The sequence below is a fragment of the Cucumis melo genome, chromosome 12 (genome assembly GCF_025177605.1).
Source record: "Cucumis melo cultivar AY chromosome 12, USDA_Cmelo_AY_1.0, whole genome shotgun sequence".
NCBI lineage: Eukaryota > Viridiplantae > Streptophyta > Magnoliopsida > Cucurbitales > Cucurbitaceae > Cucumis > Cucumis melo.
Window position 1 is genome coordinate 3,627,933 of NC_066868.1, and position 23,041 is coordinate 3,650,973.

At 40.9% G+C, this 23,041-nt stretch overlaps 1 long non-coding RNA gene and 37 other non-coding genes across 38 annotated transcripts; 37 read left to right on the plus strand and 1 right to left on the minus strand.

Annotated features, from left to right (window-relative positions):
• LOC127144463 (uncharacterized) lies at nucleotides 1-1,357 on the minus strand. Its single transcript, XR_007816118.1, has 3 exons — nucleotides 1,232-1,357; nucleotides 932-996; nucleotides 1-262 (listed from the first exon to the last, which is right to left on the minus strand). It is a non-coding gene; the product is annotated as an uncharacterized LOC127144463 (long non-coding RNA).
• A 9,796-nt stretch (nucleotides 1,358-11,153) lies between these two features.
• LOC127144856 (5S ribosomal RNA) lies at nucleotides 11,154-11,272 on the plus strand. Its single transcript, XR_007816644.1, has one exon. It is a non-coding gene; the product is annotated as a 5S ribosomal RNA (ribosomal RNA).
• Nucleotides 11,273-11,476: 204 nt separating this feature from the next.
• On the plus strand, nucleotides 11,477-11,595 carry LOC127145107 (5S ribosomal RNA). The gene has a single exon (XR_007816886.1). It is a non-coding gene; the product is annotated as a 5S ribosomal RNA (ribosomal RNA).
• A 204-nt stretch (nucleotides 11,596-11,799) lies between these two features.
• Nucleotides 11,800-11,918, plus strand: LOC127145118 (5S ribosomal RNA). The gene has a single exon (XR_007816897.1). It is a non-coding gene; the product is annotated as a 5S ribosomal RNA (ribosomal RNA).
• A 204-nt stretch (nucleotides 11,919-12,122) lies between these two features.
• On the plus strand, nucleotides 12,123-12,241 carry LOC127145129 (5S ribosomal RNA). Its single transcript, XR_007816908.1, has one exon. It is a non-coding gene; the product is annotated as a 5S ribosomal RNA (ribosomal RNA).
• Nucleotides 12,242-12,445: 204 nt separating this feature from the next.
• LOC127145140 (5S ribosomal RNA) lies at nucleotides 12,446-12,564 on the plus strand. The gene has a single exon (XR_007816919.1). It is a non-coding gene; the product is annotated as a 5S ribosomal RNA (ribosomal RNA).
• A 204-nt stretch (nucleotides 12,565-12,768) lies between these two features.
• LOC127145151 (5S ribosomal RNA) lies at nucleotides 12,769-12,887 on the plus strand. Its single transcript, XR_007816930.1, has one exon. It is a non-coding gene; the product is annotated as a 5S ribosomal RNA (ribosomal RNA).
• Nucleotides 12,888-13,091: 204 nt separating this feature from the next.
• On the plus strand, nucleotides 13,092-13,210 carry LOC127144935 (5S ribosomal RNA). Its single transcript, XR_007816722.1, has one exon. It is a non-coding gene; the product is annotated as a 5S ribosomal RNA (ribosomal RNA).
• A 204-nt stretch (nucleotides 13,211-13,414) lies between these two features.
• LOC127144892 (5S ribosomal RNA) lies at nucleotides 13,415-13,533 on the plus strand. Its single transcript, XR_007816679.1, has one exon. It is a non-coding gene; the product is annotated as a 5S ribosomal RNA (ribosomal RNA).
• A 204-nt stretch (nucleotides 13,534-13,737) lies between these two features.
• Nucleotides 13,738-13,856, plus strand: LOC127145162 (5S ribosomal RNA). The gene has a single exon (XR_007816941.1). It is a non-coding gene; the product is annotated as a 5S ribosomal RNA (ribosomal RNA).
• A 204-nt stretch (nucleotides 13,857-14,060) lies between these two features.
• On the plus strand, nucleotides 14,061-14,179 carry LOC127144936 (5S ribosomal RNA). Its single transcript, XR_007816723.1, has one exon. It is a non-coding gene; the product is annotated as a 5S ribosomal RNA (ribosomal RNA).
• A 204-nt stretch (nucleotides 14,180-14,383) lies between these two features.
• On the plus strand, nucleotides 14,384-14,502 carry LOC127144893 (5S ribosomal RNA). Its single transcript, XR_007816680.1, has one exon. It is a non-coding gene; the product is annotated as a 5S ribosomal RNA (ribosomal RNA).
• Nucleotides 14,503-14,706: 204 nt separating this feature from the next.
• LOC127145173 (5S ribosomal RNA) lies at nucleotides 14,707-14,825 on the plus strand. The gene has a single exon (XR_007816952.1). It is a non-coding gene; the product is annotated as a 5S ribosomal RNA (ribosomal RNA).
• Nucleotides 14,826-15,029: 204 nt separating this feature from the next.
• LOC127144937 (5S ribosomal RNA) lies at nucleotides 15,030-15,148 on the plus strand. Its single transcript, XR_007816724.1, has one exon. It is a non-coding gene; the product is annotated as a 5S ribosomal RNA (ribosomal RNA).
• Nucleotides 15,149-15,352: 204 nt separating this feature from the next.
• LOC127145184 (5S ribosomal RNA) lies at nucleotides 15,353-15,471 on the plus strand. Its single transcript, XR_007816963.1, has one exon. It is a non-coding gene; the product is annotated as a 5S ribosomal RNA (ribosomal RNA).
• Nucleotides 15,472-15,675: 204 nt separating this feature from the next.
• On the plus strand, nucleotides 15,676-15,794 carry LOC127145195 (5S ribosomal RNA). Its single transcript, XR_007816974.1, has one exon. It is a non-coding gene; the product is annotated as a 5S ribosomal RNA (ribosomal RNA).
• Nucleotides 15,795-15,998: 204 nt separating this feature from the next.
• On the plus strand, nucleotides 15,999-16,117 carry LOC127144548 (5S ribosomal RNA). Its single transcript, XR_007816336.1, has one exon. It is a non-coding gene; the product is annotated as a 5S ribosomal RNA (ribosomal RNA).
• A 204-nt stretch (nucleotides 16,118-16,321) lies between these two features.
• On the plus strand, nucleotides 16,322-16,440 carry LOC127144928 (5S ribosomal RNA). The gene has a single exon (XR_007816715.1). It is a non-coding gene; the product is annotated as a 5S ribosomal RNA (ribosomal RNA).
• A 204-nt stretch (nucleotides 16,441-16,644) lies between these two features.
• Nucleotides 16,645-16,763, plus strand: LOC127144984 (5S ribosomal RNA). Its single transcript, XR_007816771.1, has one exon. It is a non-coding gene; the product is annotated as a 5S ribosomal RNA (ribosomal RNA).
• Nucleotides 16,764-16,967: 204 nt separating this feature from the next.
• On the plus strand, nucleotides 16,968-17,086 carry LOC127144747 (5S ribosomal RNA). The gene has a single exon (XR_007816535.1). It is a non-coding gene; the product is annotated as a 5S ribosomal RNA (ribosomal RNA).
• Nucleotides 17,087-17,290: 204 nt separating this feature from the next.
• On the plus strand, nucleotides 17,291-17,409 carry LOC127145206 (5S ribosomal RNA). Its single transcript, XR_007816985.1, has one exon. It is a non-coding gene; the product is annotated as a 5S ribosomal RNA (ribosomal RNA).
• Nucleotides 17,410-17,613: 204 nt separating this feature from the next.
• LOC127145218 (5S ribosomal RNA) lies at nucleotides 17,614-17,732 on the plus strand. Its single transcript, XR_007816997.1, has one exon. It is a non-coding gene; the product is annotated as a 5S ribosomal RNA (ribosomal RNA).
• A 204-nt stretch (nucleotides 17,733-17,936) lies between these two features.
• On the plus strand, nucleotides 17,937-18,055 carry LOC127144660 (5S ribosomal RNA). Its single transcript, XR_007816448.1, has one exon. It is a non-coding gene; the product is annotated as a 5S ribosomal RNA (ribosomal RNA).
• Nucleotides 18,056-18,259: 204 nt separating this feature from the next.
• On the plus strand, nucleotides 18,260-18,378 carry LOC127145229 (5S ribosomal RNA). Its single transcript, XR_007817008.1, has one exon. It is a non-coding gene; the product is annotated as a 5S ribosomal RNA (ribosomal RNA).
• A 204-nt stretch (nucleotides 18,379-18,582) lies between these two features.
• LOC127144973 (5S ribosomal RNA) lies at nucleotides 18,583-18,701 on the plus strand. The gene has a single exon (XR_007816760.1). It is a non-coding gene; the product is annotated as a 5S ribosomal RNA (ribosomal RNA).
• A 204-nt stretch (nucleotides 18,702-18,905) lies between these two features.
• On the plus strand, nucleotides 18,906-19,024 carry LOC127145240 (5S ribosomal RNA). The gene has a single exon (XR_007817019.1). It is a non-coding gene; the product is annotated as a 5S ribosomal RNA (ribosomal RNA).
• A 204-nt stretch (nucleotides 19,025-19,228) lies between these two features.
• Nucleotides 19,229-19,347, plus strand: LOC127144524 (5S ribosomal RNA). The gene has a single exon (XR_007816312.1). It is a non-coding gene; the product is annotated as a 5S ribosomal RNA (ribosomal RNA).
• Nucleotides 19,348-19,551: 204 nt separating this feature from the next.
• LOC127144923 (5S ribosomal RNA) lies at nucleotides 19,552-19,670 on the plus strand. The gene has a single exon (XR_007816710.1). It is a non-coding gene; the product is annotated as a 5S ribosomal RNA (ribosomal RNA).
• A 204-nt stretch (nucleotides 19,671-19,874) lies between these two features.
• LOC127145101 (5S ribosomal RNA) lies at nucleotides 19,875-19,993 on the plus strand. Its single transcript, XR_007816880.1, has one exon. It is a non-coding gene; the product is annotated as a 5S ribosomal RNA (ribosomal RNA).
• Nucleotides 19,994-20,197: 204 nt separating this feature from the next.
• On the plus strand, nucleotides 20,198-20,316 carry LOC127144540 (5S ribosomal RNA). The gene has a single exon (XR_007816328.1). It is a non-coding gene; the product is annotated as a 5S ribosomal RNA (ribosomal RNA).
• Nucleotides 20,317-20,520: 204 nt separating this feature from the next.
• On the plus strand, nucleotides 20,521-20,639 carry LOC127144744 (5S ribosomal RNA). Its single transcript, XR_007816532.1, has one exon. It is a non-coding gene; the product is annotated as a 5S ribosomal RNA (ribosomal RNA).
• A 204-nt stretch (nucleotides 20,640-20,843) lies between these two features.
• On the plus strand, nucleotides 20,844-20,962 carry LOC127144788 (5S ribosomal RNA). The gene has a single exon (XR_007816576.1). It is a non-coding gene; the product is annotated as a 5S ribosomal RNA (ribosomal RNA).
• Nucleotides 20,963-21,166: 204 nt separating this feature from the next.
• LOC127145251 (5S ribosomal RNA) lies at nucleotides 21,167-21,285 on the plus strand. The gene has a single exon (XR_007817030.1). It is a non-coding gene; the product is annotated as a 5S ribosomal RNA (ribosomal RNA).
• A 204-nt stretch (nucleotides 21,286-21,489) lies between these two features.
• LOC127145212 (5S ribosomal RNA) lies at nucleotides 21,490-21,608 on the plus strand. The gene has a single exon (XR_007816991.1). It is a non-coding gene; the product is annotated as a 5S ribosomal RNA (ribosomal RNA).
• A 204-nt stretch (nucleotides 21,609-21,812) lies between these two features.
• Nucleotides 21,813-21,931, plus strand: LOC127144792 (5S ribosomal RNA). The gene has a single exon (XR_007816580.1). It is a non-coding gene; the product is annotated as a 5S ribosomal RNA (ribosomal RNA).
• Nucleotides 21,932-22,135: 204 nt separating this feature from the next.
• LOC127145323 (5S ribosomal RNA) lies at nucleotides 22,136-22,254 on the plus strand. The gene has a single exon (XR_007817102.1). It is a non-coding gene; the product is annotated as a 5S ribosomal RNA (ribosomal RNA).
• Nucleotides 22,255-22,458: 204 nt separating this feature from the next.
• LOC127144542 (5S ribosomal RNA) lies at nucleotides 22,459-22,577 on the plus strand. Its single transcript, XR_007816330.1, has one exon. It is a non-coding gene; the product is annotated as a 5S ribosomal RNA (ribosomal RNA).
• Nucleotides 22,578-22,781: 204 nt separating this feature from the next.
• Nucleotides 22,782-22,900, plus strand: LOC127144745 (5S ribosomal RNA). Its single transcript, XR_007816533.1, has one exon. It is a non-coding gene; the product is annotated as a 5S ribosomal RNA (ribosomal RNA).
• The last annotated feature ends 141 nt before the right edge of the window (nucleotides 22,901-23,041 follow it).

Sequence of the window (23,041 nt, forward strand, 5' to 3'; positions counted from 1 at the left end):
GTTTAGAACTCAATTATACACTTGTTGATGAGTTGAATATAAAATTATTGTAACGACCCAACTCTTTATACTAAGTTGAGGTCATTACTAAAAAAAACAAACAAGAGACACTATTTTTTTTAAAGGAGAGAAACTAAATTTTCACTAAAAACAGAATGCTGAAACACTGATACATAGACACTGAAGCAAAACTGAGTCCCCATATGGCATGTCACGGATCCTTCTTTGTCGCTCGCCAGCTTTCCTCTACCTTTACCTTTTCCTGAAATATTAAACATAGAAAGAGTGAGTATAAACATATACTCAGTAAGGGACCCACTACTAGTCCCGCTAGGTGTCTATTAACTTCCCATTAGAGTCTTGTAAAGAAGTACTCCTGAACTGGCATGTTCCTGAACACGTGCAATCTGTGATCCCGTAGGAACAAATCTGGTCTTCGGTGAACCCTAAGGAACACCTAGGACAATCTGGTCTTTAGTGTACATGAAGGAAACACTAAGACAATCGGGCTGCGAGTGATCCCGTCGAATCACTCGAATTATGTATATATCAATGTCAATGCCAGACTGGTGGTCCCATCGGACTACGCAGTCTTAAAAAGGTGGTGATCCCGAAGGACACCCATGCGGGTACGACTCTAATAGACATAGTTAACAAAACACCTTATCCATAGCATGTAGCATAATATAACATCATAAACATGGCATGAGTATTAATCTTAATGTCCTTAATCATGTGATTAATATATCATGCATCAACATGAACATCAACAGTCATCAACATAATATCAGTCATCATCATCAATCATCAATACAATGACAGTCATTATCAATAACATCAAATTATCCATTTTAGCTACCATCAATGCATAATCATAATTACATGCAGTTTCTTAAATTCAGTTCGAAGGTCCAGTAGTAGAATCTCTTACCTGGAGATTTTAGCCAAACAAAGTACTCCATAGCGGACAGTAAAAATTTTCCAATTAACTTGATCCTAATCATAAAAGAAAAACTTAGTATCTTAATTAATAAAATTAGCAATTGGCTAACATCCAAAAATTCTCCCAAATTAATTAACTTTCTAAAAATTTGGGTTGAAACCAATTCAACCTTGATTGGGAAAAACCCAAGATTAATTCTTCAACAATTAGCCAATAGAACCTTTAAAGAAACTCCAAATAGATTCAAAATTAAATTAACAAAATATTAATTTAATTTCATTAGCTTACCAAGGTTACTCAAATGGAGATTGAAAAATCCTCTTATCCTTGATGGAAAAATTCATGACTTTAAATCTTCAAGCTTTGCCAAAGAGACCAATCTTAACTAAAACTGGTGAGGCGGTGACAGCAGAGGGTTATCTTAGAGAAGAAGATAAATAACCTTTTTCTTTTTACTTTACTTTCTAACTTAAGCATTCTAATGTTATTTATAGACCCAAATAATAACAATAATATTTATTATTATTATTTCCTTTTCCCTTTTAGGATATATATATAATACCAATTATATACATATATCTTTATTTCCATTATCTTTTCTTAATAAAAGCCTTAAATGCACAAAATCTTAGGCATTTATAACCATTAATAATAATAATACTTCTTTATTATTATTATTTTTCTCTCACCAAAATCTACAATAAACGTATATATTTATTTAAACAATTATTTTCTCTTTTAAATAAATATATATCTTTTTCGTCCAATCAAATCAACCATCTCTCCTCATGAATTATCTTCTTTTCCAAACAAATATAATTATATTCCATCATATAATTAACTGCACTTTTCCAAATTATTAATTATATATATATATATACTCAATTAAATCAAATTCCACCGAAACAAACTTTTCCCTCCAAAAACTCAAATCCACTAAAACAAACTTTTCCCTCCAAAAACTCAAATTAACTTAAATCCTCTATTATTTTAATTAATCAAATCTTTTCCAATAAATCACTTATAACTTCCAACATGAATTATCTTAACCCAACCATAACAACTCCACTCCAAAATCAATATTTATCTTTCTACAGAATAATTAATTATCTTCCAAAATAATTAATTATTAATTTATCTTTCTCCAAAATAATTAATTATCTTCCACAATAATTAATTATTATTTATCTTTCTCCAAAATAATTAATTATCTTCCACAATAATTAATTATTATTTATCTTTTTCCAAAATAATTAATTATCTTCCACAATAATCAATTATTATTTATCTTTCTCCAAAATAATTATCCTTTTACAAATAATTATATTTTTCCAAAATATAATTATTTTACTTTTTCTTCCTTACTAAATATCCTTTTTCCAAAATACAATTATCTTTTCCTTAAATAATTATATTTCAACAAATATAATTATCTTTTCCTTTAACATAATAATTATATATATATATATATATATATATATATATATATATATATATATATATATATATATATATATATATATATATATTTCCACATATACATATAATTATCAAATCTCCAACAAACTTTCTACTCTACAATTTAATTAAATAACATCCATAATTATTTAATTAAATTCAACTTCAACAACACTAAAAATCCACAACTTTACTTAATCCTCTTAACCTACCATTTAATCAAAATTTCAGCAAACACCACATGCCAAAACCTCTAATTAAATATTCATCCAATAAATATTTAATTAATTTCAATTCCCACATAAATCAAATAATTCTCATTAAATGAATTCAAAATAACGCCCAATAAATTAAATCTAATTAAACAAAATTAATATAATTAACTCCAAAATTATCTTAATTTTTGGGGCGTTACAATTATATTACAGTTTATAACCCAAAAAGTAGAATAAATTATGGAACCAATATAAGGGTGGAAAATAACAAGGAGATGTTGGCCAATATATTCAACTCTCGACTCTTAAAGGATAGAAGACTCCAATTATGACATAATTTAATTAGAATGCGCCTTAATTTAAAAAAGCAAAAAAGAAGTGACAATGACTTGTCTAAATTCTTTTGTCCTAAAGCAACAGGAAGATATTGTGAAATTCATTCTTGTTTACACAAAACAAAAATATGCATTTTTTACATAGTATGAAAATTTAATATTAAAAATATCAACAAGGTTAGAGAATCATTCCGTACAAAATGACTTATTACTCCTTTTAAAGTTAGATGGATAGATGTCTAGTAGCTTGGACAAAGTAGCCAACGAAAATTGGCAAAAGTTAAAACTTAGTTGGCATTGCACAGCAAATTTCGTGTCTGATGGACAACAACTTCAGGAATTCGCCATTTAGCAACAATACAAGCAGTAAGAAACTGAAATAATGAATTAGATAAAAAGCTAAACAATAAGAAAAATTTGGGTTTGAAGTGGTTGCTCATAATGTAATTGAAATCACAAGACGTAGTTGAAACCAAATGAATGTTAAAAATTTCCAAAATCTTCACCTTACTTGAATCCTCGTATACGTATTCAACGGCATAGATCCCGCCACTACATTCGAAAATGAAGAGCGACGATCACCGTTGCCGTAGGCCGACCCAAAGACCTGACGACCACTATATCCTCAACTAGAATTTCCTTCCCTTCCAAATCCCCAAAAGGATTCTCAGCGATTACATTACACGCACCACTAGAGAGATCGCACTGAATAGAGCAACTAGGAATCAAACAGCTGAAAGAAGATCCACCACAAGCCATCCAGAGAGATCAGCTGCCAAGATCGACAGCGAGATGGACGGGCTTAATTTGAGAGAGAGAGCGAAGACTTCGGAAGAGAAAATTTTTGCGTGAGGGAGGAGACAGTCGGAGGCAGCGTTGACAGGAGGGATTTTGAAGAAGAAAGGGGAGTGTGCGTCAGGGTTTTGCGTGAGGGAGGGATTTTGCTTTTTTTTATTTTTTTTATTTTAATAAAAAGTATTTAATTAATTTTTTAATACCCTTACATATTATGACAGCAAATAACTGTCATGTATTTGGGCATTCCAAAATCACCCTCTTTTCCTGCCAAAAACCCGCTTTTTAACAGTTGATGACAGTTATTTGTTCCATCCTTTCAATTTGGGATGGAACAACTGTCATAATAGGGGATTTTTCTTGTAGTGAGGCCTGTGGATTTTTTTCGTTTGCAAAATTGTTCTATACATTGTAAATATTTTGTCGTTTTGTTATATTTTTTAAAAGACCCCTAAGAAATTTCAATGAATCATAATATTGTTTTCAAGATCATACACATACATACATACACATACATACATACATACACATACATACACACACACACACAGATATATATATATATATATATATATATATATATATATATATATTATTTACTTGTTAAGTTTAGGAACTGAATCATTATTATTTTAAAAGTACAAAGGCTAGGGGTTGGCGAAATTCTTTGTGGGGTTGGGGAGTCCCCAGTTTGATCTGGGATGAGGCCAAACCAAGGACTTTTTTAGGGTCCTCGTTCAGGGATGGGGTATCCCCGCCCCTACCCCAATTAAATTTTTTAATATATATTAGGTATTTAACATTTTATATTTATCTCAGTTTAGGGTTTTGGATTTAGTCTAGTATTTAACATTTTATATTCTGTTGTTGTGCTACGTAGAGATTATTTGCTTACTGCCATGCATTGAGTACATTTTGATATTTCTTTTTTAAAAAATGATTTTTTATAGAAAAACGATGGACAAGAAATCCCCACCCCATCTCCGCCTTTCGAATGAATTTTCTCCACAGGGACAGAGAATCCTTCCCCACTCTATTGCCAACCCTAATAAAAACTAAATGGAAAGGGATAAAGTCCTCTATCGTTCACAATAAAAAAGGAAACAACAATTTATTATTAAAGAGTAGAGGTATCTCTAATGTTATAGAATTTATATAACGTACTTCTTTAAAACCAGAATTTAACTTATTAATTATACTTAGATGCCTCTGTAATAATAAAAAAAATATACATATATCTAGTGCACTTCCTCTGACAGGGTCATTCAAAGTTCCAAATAATAGATTCAAAGACATATTCTAATATGTTTGTTCACTCTCAATTATTCAAATTTTTAAGACTAATTAGTTGAGAATGTTTTAATGTGAAATTGTGTAATAACCTGAATCATTTTATTTTTGCGATCATAATAATTTTCAAATCTTTGGAAGTGTGTGTGGCCTCGTGGAGTTTCCATAATTAAAAAGTTAAGAAGAGAGAGTTCATTTAGTTATAAACTATGCTAACCTTTAATTGATTAATCTTATTCTATGAGTGTGGCCTCGTGGAGTTAAGTAGAGATACCGAACCATATTATATAAAAATATGAGACATTTTTAAATATAGTACAATAAACTAAAATATTTACGATATATAGCAAAATTTTAGATTTTATTAATGATGATATTAATATACTTCTATTATTATTTATCAATCAGATTGATAGAAGCATATCAATGTCTATCATTGATAAAATCTAAAATTTCGTTATATGTTGGTAAATATTTTATTAAATTTGTCATTTTTGTTGATTTCCATAAAAACATTTTATGTCATCTCTCAGGTTATTTTAATTTCTCTTAATTTGCCGTTATATTCGAATAATTTCAAACATTCTTTATTCATTAAGTTTTACAAAATTATTCAACATTTTAGCACCTAATCAAATCTTTTCGTTTTTATTATTTTAATTAGGAAACACACAATGTAATTTTAAGATTTTAAATTAAACATTAACGCTAACATCGGCATGCAATTTTTTTTCCAAATACTAAATAGGTCTTCTAAATTTAGTTGATATTTTTGGGTTTGTTTGAATCATAATATAAATTATGTTTTATGCTTTTAGACTCACTTAGTTTAGTGAATACATCTTTGACAGAAATTCTGAATTATATTTTGGAAATGTACTTTTAAATTAAATTTTATGATTCAAATAGTACAAAATATAGTAGGTTAGATTATAAACTCCATCCGATATTTTTTAATTTAAATATGGTATCATGTAATGTATATTATATTTTTAGGGGTTTTTTAAAATATATAGCAAAGCGGTAAAATATTTACACTGTATAAAACAATTTTGAAAAAGAAAAAAAGCCTACAGGCCCATAATGAAAAATACAAAAAAATGTCCCGTCAACCACACTATCAACAACGCGCTTAATATATTTGATACACGATCGTTTAGATTTGGCTATTGTTTGGTACGCGATCATTTGGATTTTTTGGGTCAAATCTAAACGATTTATTTTTTTAATTCTATCATTTAATTTGGTTACACGATCGTTTAAATTTGGTTACATGATCGTTTAAATTTGATCTTTTAGATTTGGATAGCCAAATCTAAACGATTTTTTTTTCAAAATTTCGTACACGATCGTTTAGATTAAGTTGAACGAATTTTTTCATGATTCTTTTGGTACACGATCGTTTAGATTTGGCTAAATGATTTTTTTTAATTCTTTTGGTACACTATCGTTTATTTTTTTTACATGCTCGTTTATTTTTTCAAGATTTTTTGGTACACAATCGTTTAGATTTGGCTAAACGATTTTTTAAATTCTTTTGGTATACGATCGTTTAGATTTGTCTACACGATTGCTTATTTTTTTTCATGATCGTTTACTTTTTTGCACTGTCGTTTACATTTGGCTACTCCAATCTAAACGATTTTTTTCAAGATTTTTTTCAAGATTTTTTTCAAGATTCTTTATACACGATCTTTTAGCTTTTTCTATTTTTTGTACACAATCGTTTAGATTTTGTTACCCAAATTTAAATGACGTAAAAAAAGAAGAAGAAAAGAAACAAGACGATGGAAAGAAATTGCAGTGGAAAAAAAAGAAGAGGAAAAGAAGAAAGACAATAAAAAAAATTGGTGCGAAAAAAAAAAAGAAGAGGAAAAGAAGAAAGATGATAGAAAGAAATCGTAGCGAAGAAGAGAAGAAAGACGAAAGGGCAAACCTGGAATATTTAAAAAATGACAAACTTCATGAACTTTGTTACACAACTGCAAATACTTTAGTGATTTGATATATTTATGAAAATTAACCATATTTTAAATTAGGTTAAACTTTGAATATAGGGAAACTTACATAAACGTGACAAAACTGTAAACTATTTACAGCCCGTATAACAAGCCCATTAAGACAAATTATTTTCTTATAATTCCTTATTTGCCCTTAATCTGTTATAATGATCTTTCAAATCTGTTTTTCTTCTTTTTTTCGATTTTTTCACGATCGTCATTTTCGAGTTATTCATCTCATCCTTTATATATCTTTTATCTTGATCATTATTTACCTTTTTCCTAACTTCCAACAACATTCGCTCTCATATCCATCATCTTTGATAACATTGTTTCTCTTTCTTGTCATCTTGGACAATCAAGATCGTGTATATTGCTCTGTTAATATCGTCTTAGTTATTTTGGTTTCGATGAGTATTGTAAATATTGTTTTTTCTTTGAACTGTTTAGTTGATTATAAAATTTCGTCCAGAATTGTATATTTTGGGGTGAAAATAGAATTTTTAGAATATGTAGGTATTACCGTAAGACATCCTGTATTTGGTTATGAAGATCGTTGAAGATTTTGATTACTGTTTACATTGATTTAAGAATTTATATTTCAGTATGAATGTCATTTGAGTTTTTTGTTGTTTGTAAGAATTTAAGGTTTTTTTTTCGTTTTGAACTTTTAAGAATTATTGTAAGAATTGTGTATTTCATTATGAAGATTGATAGTTTGAAGTTTTTTAGGATAATTTTTTTTTAATTACTTGATCATTTACCTCTATCAACATGATCGTTGAACAATATACAGACGATCGTTTTGTTATATGAACACGATCGTTCATCTTTATGAACACAAAAATTTTCAATATTTTGTATGATCAGCGTCTTTAAACGATCATGTATCAAATTCAATACGATTGTTTAAACGATCAGTATCTTTAAACGATCGTGTATCAAATTTAATACAATTGTTTAAATGATCAGTATCTTTAAACGATCGTGTATCAAATTGAATATGATGGTTTAAACAATCAGTGTCTTTAAACGATCGTATAAAGCTTATTCTATACGATGATTTAATTTATTATACATGATCGTGTATTAGTGTTAAAAACGACCGTTTAGTATTGATTAGCTTATCAGTTTTGTTACAATTCCTCTTTGCACGATCGTTTAGTATTCTCTTATTACATCTAAATACTTAATTATATTTTTTCTTTTCCAGATTAGAATGTCTATTCCTATTGTTGTTTTTTATGGGGTCAATGGAATGACTGCAATGTTTATAAGAATTACTCAGTGTCTGGAATTTTGGTAGATATGCGAGTCAGCTGTAATTCTTTGGTTGCTTTGACATGTGAACAACTTGAATTGGATGAATCAGTAGAATTGTCTGTTTTACTTGATTTTGGTAAAAGTAATGTTCAAACTGTGGTGCCGATAAAGAAGGACAATGATGTTGTTTGGTATTTAGCTTTTGCTAAAGATGCAACTAGTAGACATCTATTAGTTGCCCATGTAAGTGTTAATTATTTCGGAACGTCTTCTTCATCTAGTAGTATACGGGAGAATGTTGATATGTAATTGAATATAGGTTTTTCTTCTTTTGTTTCAAATGATAAAGTTATAAGAGACATCTCTTATTATTTTGATTTGAAGGAAAAAAGTTTATTTGAAAGTAAAGAAGTGCTTTCAAAGTGTTTTCGCATAATAGCAGTGAAGAACAACTTTGAATTTAGGACTACAGTATCAAATTTGAGGTCTCTTAAATTTATATGTCTGCAAGAAGGTTGCAAATGGTATGTAAGGGAATCTCGTTATAAGAAGAGTGATTTGTGGATTCTACGAAAATACACTTCTGACCATGATTGTTCATTGAGTACTGCCTAAAGTTCTCACATGCAAGCTTCTTCAACAGTAATTGACAATTGTTTGATAGATGATTTTAGATTCATGTCTACTAATCGTTCCATTCCTGACGAGATTGTGCATAAGGCTCGTACAAATCTTGGAATTAATATAAGTTACCAGAAAGCTTGGAGGGCAAAAGAACATATGGTTAAGATATTACATGGTGACACAGTTGAATCGTATGCCTTGATTCCAAGATTCTTTGATAAATTGGTTGAATCTAACCCAGGTATGATCAGTTTTGTATATCAAATTTAAATTGATTTGTAGATAGATGTGGATAGACTAATATCACAGTCTATCTAGATAGACTAATATTGGCATCTTTCATTTTATTTCTGTTCTTTTTTGTTTGTATTGATATAAATGTGTTTTTAATTATTATAGGTACATGCACTGCTTTAGAAATGGATGATAGTGGTCATTTCAAGTTTTGCTTTATGGTTTTTGGTGCATCAATTGAAGGGTGGAAATATTGTAAACCTATTATTTATGTTGATGGGAAATTTTTGAAGTGTAAGTTTGGTGGCATCCTATTAACAGCCTCATCACAAGATGGTAACAATCAAATCTTCCCTCTTGCTTTTACCATTGTAGATTCTAAAAATGATGTATCATGGACATGATTTTTTGAGAAGATACGAGGTAGTTTTTCAAAGCGGGCTAATTTAGTTATTGTTTCTAATAGGCATCTTAGCATCACCAAAGGAGTTTTAAGAGTGTTTCCTGATGTTGAGTATTGTGTGTGCACAAAACATCTTTTAAGTAACTTGAAACTCCATTTTAAGGATCAACTACTTGATAAGTATTTCTTTAGTTGTGCTTATACCTACACTGTTGAAGAATTTGAGTACCACATGAGATGCATGAAGTCTGTTTATTCAAATATTAGAGATTATCTTAGTAGTGTTGGTTTTGAGAAGTGGTCTGGGGCATATTCACGTAGACGAAGGTATAAAATAAGGACATCAAATTGTGCAGAAAGTGTAAATTCAGTGTTTAAAGATCCTAGAGAACTACTGTGGCAACGATGCTTTGTTCAATTAGGGATGTATTGCAAAAGTGGTTTTATGAATGAAGTAAAGCTACTTCTACAATGAAGAGTCATTTGACTTCTTGGGCTAAGAACATTATGCGTTTAGAACATGAAAAGTCGATAAGATTATTGATAAATTTTTTTTTTATCTCGAATAGTTAGAGTTAGATTGCTATCTTTGTTTATCCAATAGATAAAGATAGCAATTTATCTGTTCCTGTCTCAGATAGGCACTGATAGATTGATATCTATCTATATATATATGATGTATACAAATATTGAAATCTATTTGTTCTTATTTTATTATTAGTCCTTATTTATGTTATTTATTAGGTTGATCCAATAAGTACAACTGAATACCAGGTAACGGATGGAAATCAACAGTTTATTGTGAAGTTAAACGGGGATATTGTAGTTGCCGAGTATGAGATGTTGAAGAAATTTCTTGTGCACGTGCTCTTATTGTTCTACGAATGCTTAATTTAGATACCTATTCTTATGTATTTGAGTTTTATTATAGAGAAACACTATTAGCAACATACAATGGTTGTATTCAACCTGTTGGATCTCATTTTGATTGAAGAGTTGTAGAGTCTGTCATGAAAATATTACCTCCAATCTTTAAACGGCAGGCTGGAAGACCAAGGAAACAAAGAATTCCATCTGTTGGCCAATTTAGTAGTTCAACCAGATATTCCAATTGTAATCGTAAAAGATTTAATAGTAGGACTAGTAAGCAAGACAAGGTTTGAACAATTAATGAAAATGCATACTCTCTCTCCTTCATTATTACGTATACACGTTCGATATTAAATTTGATATTGTTTAGACATTAGATATATAAACAATCGCCTAGAGATATATCCATGTTCGCTTACATTTTGTTTCTTTCTCCCACCGGGTTTTCAAGTTAAGCGTGCTTGGGCGAGAGTAGTACTAAGTTGGGTGACCACTTGGGAAGTCCTCGTGTTGCACCCCTTTTTCTATTTTTTTTATTATTATTTTTTTCAATCCTACCATTTTGTTTCTTTCTCCCACCGTGTTTTCAAGTCGTGCAGCCGCCCCGGCTCGTATGCTCATGCACACGCTCGTGCGGGTCCCGGTGGCCGTTCCGACCGGTCGAGCATGCGTGGGAGATTCTGGCCGACATGGCTTATATGCATTTTCTGCGCATTCCGTGATGGGTGCGATCATACCAGCACTAATGCACCGGATCCCATCAAAACTCCGCAGTTAAGCGTGCTTGGGCGAGAGTAGTACTAAGTTGGGTGACCACTTGGGAAGTCCTCGTGTTGCACCCCTTTTTCTATTTTTTTTATTATTATTTTTTTCAATCCTACCATTTTGTTTCTTTCTCCCACCGTGTTTTCAAGTCGTGCAGCCGCCCGGGGTCGTATGCTCATGCACACGCTCGTGCGGATCCCGGTGGCCGTTCCGACCGGTCGAGCATGCGTGGGAGATTCTGGCCGACATGGCTTATATGCATTTTCTGCGCATTCCCTGATGGGTGCGATCATACCAGCACTAATGCACCGGATCCCATCAGAACTCCGCAGTTAAGCGTGCTTGGGCGAGAGTAGTACTAAGTTGGGTGACCACTTGGGAAGTCCTCGTGTTGCACCCCTTTTTCTATTTTTTTTATTATTATTTTTTTCAATCCTACCATTTTGTTTCTTTCCCCCACCGTGTTTTCAAGTCGTGCAGCCGCCCCGGCTCGTATGCTCATGCACACGCTCGTGCGGGTCCCGGTGGCCGTTCCGACCGGTCGAGCATGCGTGGGAGATTCTGGCCGACATGGCTTATATGCATTTTCTGCGCATTCCGTGATGGGTGCGATCATACCAGCACTAATGCACCGGATCCCATCAGAACTCCGCAGTTAAGCGTGCTTGGGCGAGAGTAGTACTAAGTTGGGTGACCACTTGGGAAGTCCTCGTGTTGCACCCCTTTTTCTATTTTTTTTATTATTATTTTTTTCAATCCTACCATTTTGTTTCTTTCTCCCACCGTGTTTTCAAGTCGTGCAGCTGCCCCGGCTCGTATGCTCATGCACACGCTCGTGCGGGTCCCGGTGGCCGTTCCGACCGGTCGAGCATGCGTGGGAGATTCTGGCCGACATGGCTTATATGCATTTTCTGCGCATTCCGGGATGGGTGCGATCATACCAGCACTAATGCACCGGATCCCATCAGAACTCCGCAGTTAAGCGTGCTTGGGCGAGAGTAGTACTAAGTTGGGTGACCACTTGGGAAGTCCTCGTGTTGCACCCCTTTTTCTATTTTTTTTATTATTATTTTTTTCAATCCTACCATTTTGTTTCTTTCTCCCACCGTGTTTTCAAGTCGTGCAGCCGCCCCGGCTCGTATGCTCATGCACACGCTCGTGCGGGTCCCGGTGGCCGTTCCGACCGGTCGAGCATGCGTGGGAGATTCTGGCCGACATGGCTTATATGCATTTTCTGCGCATTCCGTGATGGGTGCGATCATACCAGCACTAATGCACCGGATCCCATCAGAACTCCGCAGTTAAGCGTGCTTGGGCGAGAGTAGTACTAAGTTGGGTGACCACTTGGGAAGTCCTCGTGTTGCACCCCTTTTTCTATTTTTTTTATTATTATTTTTTTCAATCCTACCATTTTGTTTCTTTCTCCCACCGTGTTTTCAAGTCGTGCAGCCGCCCCGGCTCGTATGCTCATGCACACGCTCGTGCGGGTCCCGGTGGCCGTTCCGACCGGTCGAGCATGCGTGGGATATTCTGGCCGACATGGCTTATATGCATTTTCTGCGCATTTCGTGATGGGTGCGATCATACCAGCACTAATGCACCGGATCCCATCAGAACTCCGCAGTTAAGCGTGCTTGGGCGAGAGTAGTACTAAGTTGGGTGACCACTTGGGAAGTCCTCGTGTTGCACCCCTTTTTCTATTTTTTTTATTATTATTTTTTTCAATCCTACCATTTTGTTTCTTTCTCCCACCGTGTTTTCAAGTCGTGCAGCCGCCTCGGCTCGTATGCTCATGCACACGCTCGTGCGGGTCCCGGTGGCCGTTCCGACCGGTCGAGCATGCGTGGGAGATTCTGGCCGACATGGCTTATATGCATTTTCTGCGCATTCCGTGATGGGTGCGATCATACCAGCACTAATGCACCGGATCCCATCAGAACTCTGCAGTTAAGCGTGCTTGGGCGAGAGTATTACTAAGTTGGGTGACCACTTGGGAAGTCCTCGTGTTGCACCCCTTTTTCTATTTTTTTTATTATTATTTTTTTCAATCCTACCATTTTGTTTCTTTCTCCCACCGTGTTTTCAAGTCGTGCAGCCGCCCCGGCTCGTATGCTCATGCACACGCTCGTGCGGGTCCCGGTGGCCGTTCCGACCGGTCGAGCATGCGTGGGAGATTCTGGCCGACATGGCTTATATGCATTTTCTGCGCATTCCGTGATGGGTGCGATCATACCAGCACTAATGCACCGGATCCCATCAGAACTCCGCAGTTAAGCGTGGTTGGGCGAGAGTAGTACTAAGTTGGGTGACCACTTGGGAAGTCCTCGTGTTGCACCCCTTTTTCTATTTTTTTTATTATTATTTTTTTCAATCCTACCATTTTGTTTCTTTCTCCCACCGTGTTTTCAAGTCGTGCAGCCGCCCCGGCTCGTATGCTCATGCACACGCTCGTGCGGGTCCCGGTGGCCGTTCCGACCGGTCGAGCATGCGTGGGAGATTCTGGCCGACATGGCTTATATGCATTTTCTGCGCATTCCGTGATGGGTGCGATCATACCAGCACTAATGCACCGGATCCCATCAGAACTCCGCAGTTAAGCGTGCTTGGGCGAGAGTAGTACTAAGTTGGGTGACCACTTGGGAAGTCCTCGTGTTGCACCCCTTTTTCTATTTTTTTTATTATTATTTTTTTCAATCCTACCATTTTGTTTCTTTCTCCCACCGTGTTTTCAAGTCGTGCAGCCGCCCCGGCTCGTATGCTCATGCACACGCTCGTGCGGGTCCCGGTGGCCGTTCCGACCGGTCGAGCATGCGTGGGAGATTCTGGCCGACATGGCTTATATGCATTTTCTGCGCATTCCGTGATGGGTGCGATCATACCAGCACTAATGCACCGGATCCCATCAGAACTCTGCAGTTAAGCGTGCTTGGGCGAGAGTATTACTAAGTTGGGTGACCACTTGGGAAGTCCTCGTGTTGCACCCCTTTTTCTATTTTTTTTATTATTATTTTTTTCAATCCTACCATTTTGTTTCTTTCTCCCACCGTGTTTTCAAGTCGTGCAGCCGCCCCGGCTCGTATGCTCATGCACACGCTCGTGCGGGTCCCGGTGGCCGTTCCGACCGGTCGAGCATGCGTGGGAGATTCTGGCCGACATGGCTTATATGCATTTTCTGCGCATTCCGTGATGGGTGCGATCATACCAGCACTAATGCACCGGATCCCATCAGAACTCCGCAGTTAAGCGTGGTTGGGCGAGAGTAGTACTAAGTTGGGTGACCACTTGGGAAGTCCTCGTGTTGCACCCCTTTTTCTATTTTTTTTATTATTATTTTTTTCAATCCTACCATTTTGTTTCTTTCTCCCACCGTGTTTTCAAGTCGTGCAGCCGCCCCGGCTCGTATGCTCATGCACACGCTCGTGCGGGTCCCGGTGGCCGTTCCGACCGGTCGAGCATGCGTGGGAGATTCTGGCCGACATGGCTTATATGCATTTTCTGCGCATTCCGTGATGGGTGCGATCATACCAGCACTAATGCACCGGATCCCATCAGAACTCCGCAGTTAAGCGTGCTTGGGCGAGAGTAGTACTAAGTTGGGTGACCACTTGGGAAGTCCTCGTGTTGCACCCCTTTTTCTATTTTTTTTATTATTATTTTTTTCAATCCTACCATTTTGTTTCTTTCTCCCACCGTGTTTTCAAGTCGTGCAGCCGCCCCGGCTCGTATGCTCATGCACACGCTCGTGCGGGTCCCGGTGGCCGTTCCGACCGGTCGAGCATGCGTGGGAGATTCTGGCCGACATGGCTTATATGCATTTTCTGCGCATTCCGTGATGGGTGCGATCATACCAGCACTAATGCACCGGATCCCATCAGAACTCTGCAGTTAAGCGTGCTTGGGCGAGAGTATTACTAAGTTGGGTGACCACTTGGGAAGTCCTCGTGTTGCACCCCTTTTTCTATTTTTTTTATTATTATTTTTTTCAATCCTACCATTTTGTTTCTTTCTCCCACCGTGTTTTCAAGTCGTGCAGCCGCCCCGGCTCGTATGCTCATGCACACGCTCGTGCGGGTCCCGGTGGCCGTTCCGACCGGTCGAGCATGCGTGGGAGATTCTGGCCGACATGGCTTATATGCATTTTCTGCGCATTCCGTGATGGGTGCGATCATACCAGCACTAATGCACCGGATCCCATCAGAACTCCGCAGTTAAGCGTGCTTGGGCGAGAGTAGTACTAAGTTGGGTGACCACTTGGGAAGTCCTCGTGTTGCACCCCTTTTTCTATTTTTTTTATTATTATTTTTTTCAATCCTACCATTTTGTTTCTTTCTCCCACCGTGTTTTCAAGTCGTGCAGCCGCCCCGGCTCGTATGCTCATGCACACGCTCGTGCGGGTCCCGGTGGCCGTTCCGACCGGTCGAGCATGCGTGGGAGATTCTGGCCGACATGGCTTATATGCATTTTCTGCGCATTCCGTGATGGGTGCGATCATACCAGCACTAATGCACCGGATCCCATCAGAACTCCGCAGTTAAGCGTGCTTGGGCGAGAGTAGTACTAAGTTGGGTGACCACTTGGGAAGTCCTCGTGTTGCACCCCTTTTTCTATTTTTTTTATTATTATTTTTTTCAATCCTACCATTTTGTTTCTTTCTCCCACCGTGTTTTCAAGTCGTGCAGCCGCCCCGGCTCGTATGCTCATGCACACGCTCGTGCGGGTCCCGGTGGCCGTTCCGACCGGTCGAGCATGCGTGGGAGATTCTGGCCGACATGGCTTATATGCATTTTCTGCGCATTCCGTGATGGGTGCGATCATACCAGCACTAATGCACCGGATCCCATCGGAACTCCGCAGTTAAGCGTGCTTGGGCGAGAGTAGTACTAAGTTGGGTGACCACTTGGGAAGTCCTCGTGTTGCACCCCTTTTTCTATTTTTTTTATTATTATTTTTTTCAATCCTACCATTTTGTTTCTTTCTCCCACCGTGTTTTCAAGTCGTGCAGCCGCCCCGGCTCGTATGCTCATGCACACGCTCGTGCGGGTCCCGGTGGCCGTTCCGACCGGTCGAGCATGCGTGGGAGATTCTGGCCGACATGGCTTATATGCATTTTCTGCGCATTCCGTGATGGGTGCGATCATACCAGCACTAATGCACCGGATCCCAACAGAACTCCGCAGTTAAGCGTGCTTGGGTGAGAGTAGTACTAAGTTGGGTGACCACTTGGGAAGTCCTCGTGTTGCACCCCTTTTTCTATTTTTTTTATTATTATTTTTTTCAATCCCACCATTTTGTTTCTTTCTCCCACCGTGTTTTCAAGTCGTGCAGCCGCCCCGGGTCGTATGCTCATGCACACGCTCGTGCGGGTCCCGGTGGCCGTTCCGACCGGTCGAGCATGCGTGGGAGATTCTGGCCGACATGGCTTATATGCATTTTCTGCGCATTCCGTGATGGGTGCGATCATACCATCACTAATGCACCGGATCCCATCAGAACTCCGCGGTTAAGCGTGCTTGGGCGAGAGTAGTACTAAGTTGGGTGACCACTTGGGAAGTCCTCGTGTTGCACCCCTTTTTCTATTTTTTTTATTATTATTTTTTTCAATCCTACCATTTTGTTTCTTTCTCCCACCGTGTTTTCAAGTCGTGCAGCCGCCCCGACTCGTATGCTCATGCACACGCTCGTGCGGGTCCCGGTGGCCGTTCCGACCGGTCGAGCATGCGTGGGAGATTCTGGCCGACTTGGCTTATATGCATTTTCTGCGCATTCCGTGATGGCTGCGATCATACCAGCACTAATGCACCGGATCCCATCAGAACTCCGCAGTTAAGCGTGCTTGGGCGAGAGTAGTACTAAGTTGGGTGACCACTTGGGAAGTCCTCGTGTTGCACCCCTTTTTCTATTTTTTTTATTATTATTTTTTTCAATCCTACCATTTTGTTTCTTTCTCCCACCGTGTTTTCAAGTCGTGCAGCCGCCCCGACTCGTATGCTCATGCAGACGCTCGTGCGGGTCCCGGTGGCCGTTCCGACCGGTCGAGCATGCGTGGGAGATTCTGGCCGACATGGCTTATATGCATTTTCTGCGCATTCCGTGATGGGTGCGATCATACCAGCACTAATGCACCGGATCCCATCAGAACTCCGCAGTTAAGCGTGCTTGGGCGAGAGTAGTACTAAGTTGGGTGACCACTTGGGAAGTCCTCGTGTTGCACCCCTTTTTCTATTTTTTTTATTATTATTTTTTTCAATCCTACCATTTTGTTTCTTTCTCCCACCGTGTTTTCAAGTCGTGCAGCCGCCCCGGCTCGTATGCTCATGCACACGCTCGTGCGGGTCCCGGTGGCCGTTCCGACCGGTCGAGCATGCGTGGGAGATTCTGGCCGACATGGCTTATATGCATTTTCTGCGCATTCCGTGATGGGTGCGATCATACCAGCACTAATGCACCGGATCCCATCAGAACTCCGCAGTTAAGCGTGCTTGGGCGAGAGTAGTACTAAGTTGGGTGACCACTTGGGAAGTCCTCGTGTTGCACCCCTTTTTCTATTTTTTTTATTATTATTTTTTTCAATCCTACCATTTTGTTTCTTTCTGCCACCGTGTTTTCAAGTCGTGCAGCCGCCCCGACTCGTATGCTCATGCACACGCTCGTGCGGGTCCCGGTGGCCGTTCCGACCGGTCGAGCATGCGTGGGAGATTCTGGCCGACATGGCTTATATGCATTTTCTGCGCATTCCGCGATGGGTGCGATCATACCAGCACTAATGCACCGGATCCCATCAGAACTCCGCAGTTAAGCGTGCTTGGGCGAGAGTAGTACTAACTTGGGTGACCACTTGGGAAGTCCTCGTGTTGCACCCCTTTTTCTATTTTTTTTATTATTATTTTTTTCAATCCTACCATTTTGTTTCTTTCTCCCACCGTGTTTTCAAGTCGTGCAGCCGCCCCGACTCGTATGCTCATGCACACGCTCGTGCGGGTCCCGGTGGCCGTTCCGACCGGTCGAGCATGCGTGGGAGATTCTGGCCGACATGGCTTATATGCATTTTCTGCGCATTCCGTGATGGGTGCGATCATACCAGCACTAATGCACCGGATCCCATCAGAACTCCGCAGTTAAGCGTGCTTGGGCGAGAGTAGTACTAAGTTGGGTGACCACTTGGGAAGTCCTCGTGTTGCACCCCTTTTTCTATTTTTTTTATTATTATTTTTTTCAATCCTACCATTTTGTTTCTTTCTCCCACCGTGTTTTCAAGTCGTGCAGCCGCCCCGGGCCGTATGCTCATGCACACGCTCGTGCGGGTCCCGGTGGCCGTTCCGACCGGTCGAGCATGCGTGGGAGATTCTGGCCGACATGGCTTATATGCATTTTCTGCGCGTTCCGTGATGGGTGCGATCATACCAGCACTAATGCACCGGATCCCATCAGAACTCCGCAGTTAAGCGTGCTTCGGCGAGAGTAGTACTAAGTTGGGTGACCACTTGTGAAGTCCTCGTGTTGCACCCCTTTTTCTATTTTTTTTATTATTATTTTTTTCAATCCTACCATTTTGTTTCTTTCTCCCACCGTGTTTTCAAGTCGTGCAGCCGCCCCGGCTCGTATGCTCATGCACACGCTCGTGCGGGTCCCGGTGGCCGTTCCGACCGGTCGAGCATGCGTGGGAGATTCTGGCCGACATGGCTTATATGCATTTTCTGCGCATTCCGTGATGGGTGCGATCATACCAGCACTAATGCACCGGATCCCATCAGAACTCCGCAGTTAAGCGTGCTTGGGCGAGAGTAGTACTAAGTTGGGTGACCACTTGGGAAGTCCTCGTGTTGCACCCCTTTTTCTATTTTTTTTATTATTATTTTTTTCAATCCTACCATTTTGTTTCTTTCTCCCACCGTGTTTTCAAGTCGTGCAGCCGCCCCGGCTCGTATGCTCATGCACACGCTCGTGCGGGTCCCGGTGGCCGTTCCGACCGGTCGAGCATGCGTGGGAGATTCTGGCCGACATGGCTTATATGCATTTTCTGCGCATTCCGTGATGGGTGCGATCATACCAGCACTAATGCACCGGATCCCATCAGAACTCCGCAGTTAAGCGTGCTTGGGCGAGAGTAGTACTAAGGTGGGTGACCACTTGGGAAGTCCTCGTGTTGCACCCCTTTTTCTATTTTTTTTATTATTATTTTTTTCAATCCTACCATTTTGTTTCTTTCTCCCACCGTGTTTTCAAGTCGTGCAGCCGCCCCGGCTCGTATGCTCATGCACACGCTCGTGCAGGTCCCGGTGGCCGTTCCGACCGGTCGAGCATGCGTGGGAGATTCTGGCCGACATGGCTTATATGCATTTTCTGCGCATTCCGTGATGGGTGCGATCATACCAGCACTAATGCACCGGATCCCTTCAGAACTCTGCAGTTAAGCGTGCTTGGGCGAGAGTAGTACTAAGTTGGGTGACCACTTGGGAAGTCCTCGTGTTGCACCCATTTTTCTATTTTTTTTATTATTATTTTTTTCAATCCTACCATTTTGTTTCTTTCTCCCACCGTGTTTTCAAGTCGTGCAGCCGCCCCGGCTCGTATGCTCATGCACACGCTCGTGCGGGTCCCGGTGGCCGTTCCGACCGGTCGAGCATGCGTGGGAGATTCTGGCCGACATGGCTTATATGCATTTTCTGCGCATTCCGTGATGGGTGCGATCATACCAGCACTAATGCACCGGATCCCATCAGAACTCCGCAGTTAAGCGTGCTTGGGCGAGAGTAGTACTAAGGTGGGTGACCACTTGGGAAGTCCTCGTGTTGCACCCCTTTTTCTATTTTTTTTATTATTATTTTTTTCAATCCTACCATTTTGTTTCTTTCTCCCACCGTGTTTTCAAGTCGTGCAGCCGCCCCGGCTCGTATGCTCATGCACACGCTCGTGCGGGTCCCGGTGGCCGTTCCGACCGGTCGAGCATGCGTGGGAGATTCTGGCCGACATGGCTTATATGCATTTTCTGCGCATTCCGTGATGGGTGCGATCATACCAGCACTAATGCACCGGATCCCATCAGAACTCCGCAGTTAAGCGTGCTTGGGCGAGAGTAGTACTAAGGTGGGTGACCACTTGGGAAGTCCTCGTTTTGCACCCCTTTTTCTATTTTTTTTATTATTATTTTTTTCAATCCTACCATTTTGTTTCTTTCTCCCACCGTGTTTTCAAGTCGTGCAGCCGCCCCGGCTCGTATGCTCATGCACACGCTCGTGCGGGTCCCGGTGGCCGTTCCGACCGGTCGAGCATGCGTGGGAGATTTTGGCCGACATGGCTTATATGCATTTTCTGCGCATTCCGTGATGGGTGCGATCATACCATCACTAATGCACCGGATCCCATCAGAACTCCGTAGTTAAGCGTGGTTGGGCGAGAGTAGTACTAAGTTGGGTGACCACTTGGGAAGTCCTCGTGTTGCACCCCTTTTTCTATTTTTTTTATTATTATTTTTTTCAATCCTACCATTTTGTTTCTTTCTCCCACCGTGTTTTCAAGTCGTGCAGCCGCCCCGGGTCGTATGCTCATGCACACGCTCGTGCGGGTCCCGGTGGCCGTTCCGACCGGTCGAGCATGCGTGGGAGATTCTGGCCGACATGGCTTATATGCATTTTCTGCGCATTCCGTGATGGGTGCGATCATACCAGCACTAATGCACCGGGTCCCATCAGATCTCCGCAGTTAAGCGTGCTTGGGCGAGAGTAGTACTAAGTTGGGTGACCACTTGGGAAGTCCTCGTGTTGCACCCCTTTTTCTATTTTTTTTATTATTATTTTTTTCAATCCTACCATTTTGTTTCTTTCTCCCACCGTGTTTTCAAGTCGTGCAGCCGCCCCGGCTCGTATGCTCATGCACATGCTCGTGCGGGTCCCGGTGGCCGTTCCGACCGGTCGAGCATGCGTGGGAGATTCTGGCCGACATGGCTTATATGCATTTTCTGCGCATTCCGTGATGGGTGCGATCATACCAGCACTAATGCACCGGATCCCATCAGAACTCCGCAGTTAAGCGTGCTTGGGCGAGAGTAGTACTAAGTTGGGTGACCACTTGGGAAGTCCTCGTGTTGCACCCCTTTTTCTATTTTTTTTATTATTATTTTTTTCAATCCTACCATTTTGTTTCTTTCTCCCACCGTGTTTTCAAGTCGTGCAGCCGCCCCGGCTCGTATGCTCATGCACACGCTCGTGCGGGTCCCGGTGGCCGTTCCGACCGGTCGAGCATGCGTGGGAGATTCTGGCCGACATGGCTTATATGCATTTTCTGCGCATTCCGTGATGGGTGCGATCATACCAGCACTAATGCACCGGATCCCATCAGAACTCCGCAGTTAAGCGTGCTTGGGCGAGAGTAGTACTAAGGTGGGTGACCACTTGGGAAGTCCTCGTGTTGCACCCCTTTTTCTATTTTTTTTATTATTATTTTTTTCAATCCTACCATTTTGTTTCTTTCTCCCACCGTGTTTTCAAGTCGTGCAGCCGCCCCGGCTCGTATGCTCATGCACACGCTCGTGCGGGTCCCGGTGGCCGTTCCGACCGGTCGAGCATGCGTGGGAGATTCTGGCCGACATGGCTTATATGCATTTTCTGCGCATTCCGTGATGGGTGCGATCATACCAGCACTAATGCACCGGATCCCTTCAGAACTCCGCAGTTAAGCGTGCTTGGGCGAGAGTAGTACTAAGTTGGGTGACCACTTGGGAAGTCCTCGTGTTGCACCCATTTTTCTATTTTTTTTATTATTATTTTTTTCAATCCTACCATTTTGTTTCTTTCTCCCACCGTGTTTTCAAGTCGTGCAGCCGCCCCGGCTCGTATGCTCATGCACACGCTCGTGCGGGTCCCGGTGGCCGTTCCGACCGGTCGAGCATGCGTGGGAGATTCTGGCCGACATGGCTTATATGCATTTTCTGCGCATTCCGTGATGGGTGCGATCATACCAGCACTAATGCACCGGATCCCATCAGAACTCCGCAGTTAAGCGTGCTTGGGCGAGAGTAGTACTAAGGTGGGTGACCACTTGGGAAGTCCTCGTGTTGCACCCCTTTTTCTATTTTTTTTATTATTATTTTTTTCAATCCTACCATTTTGTTTCTTTCTCCCACCGTGTTTTCAAGTCGTGCAGCCGCCCCGGCTCGTATGCTCATGCACACGCTCGTGCGGGTCCCGGTGGCCGTTCCGACCGGTCGAGCATGCGTGGGAGATTCTGGCCGACATGGCTTATATGCATTTTCTGCGCATTCCGTGATGGGTGCGATCATACCAGCACTAATGCACCGGATCCCATCAGAACTCCGCAGTTAAGCGTGCTTGGGCGAGAGTAGTACTAAGGTGGGTGACCACTTGGGAAGTCCTCGTTTTGCACCCCTTTTTCTATTTTTTTTATTATTATTTTTTTCAATCCTACCATTTTGTTTCTTTCTCCCACCGTGTTTTCAAGTCGTGCAGCCGCCCCGGCTCGTATGCTCATGCACACGCTCGTGCGGGTCCCGGTGGCCGTTCCGACCGGTCGAGCATGCGTGGGAGATTTTGGCCGACATGGCTTATATGCATTTTCTGCGCATTCCGTGATGGGTGCGATCATACCATCACTAATGCACCGGATCCCATCAGAACTCCGTAGTTAAGCGTGGTTGGGCGAGAGTAGTACTAAGTTGGGTGACCACTTGGGAAGTCCTCGTGTTGCACCCCTTTTTCTATTTTTTTTATTATTATTTTTTTCAATCCTACCATTTTGTTTCTTTCTCCCACCGTGTTTTCAAGTCGTGCAGCCGCCCCGGGTCGTATGCTCATGCACACGCTCGTGCGGGTCCCGGTGGCCGTTCCGACCGG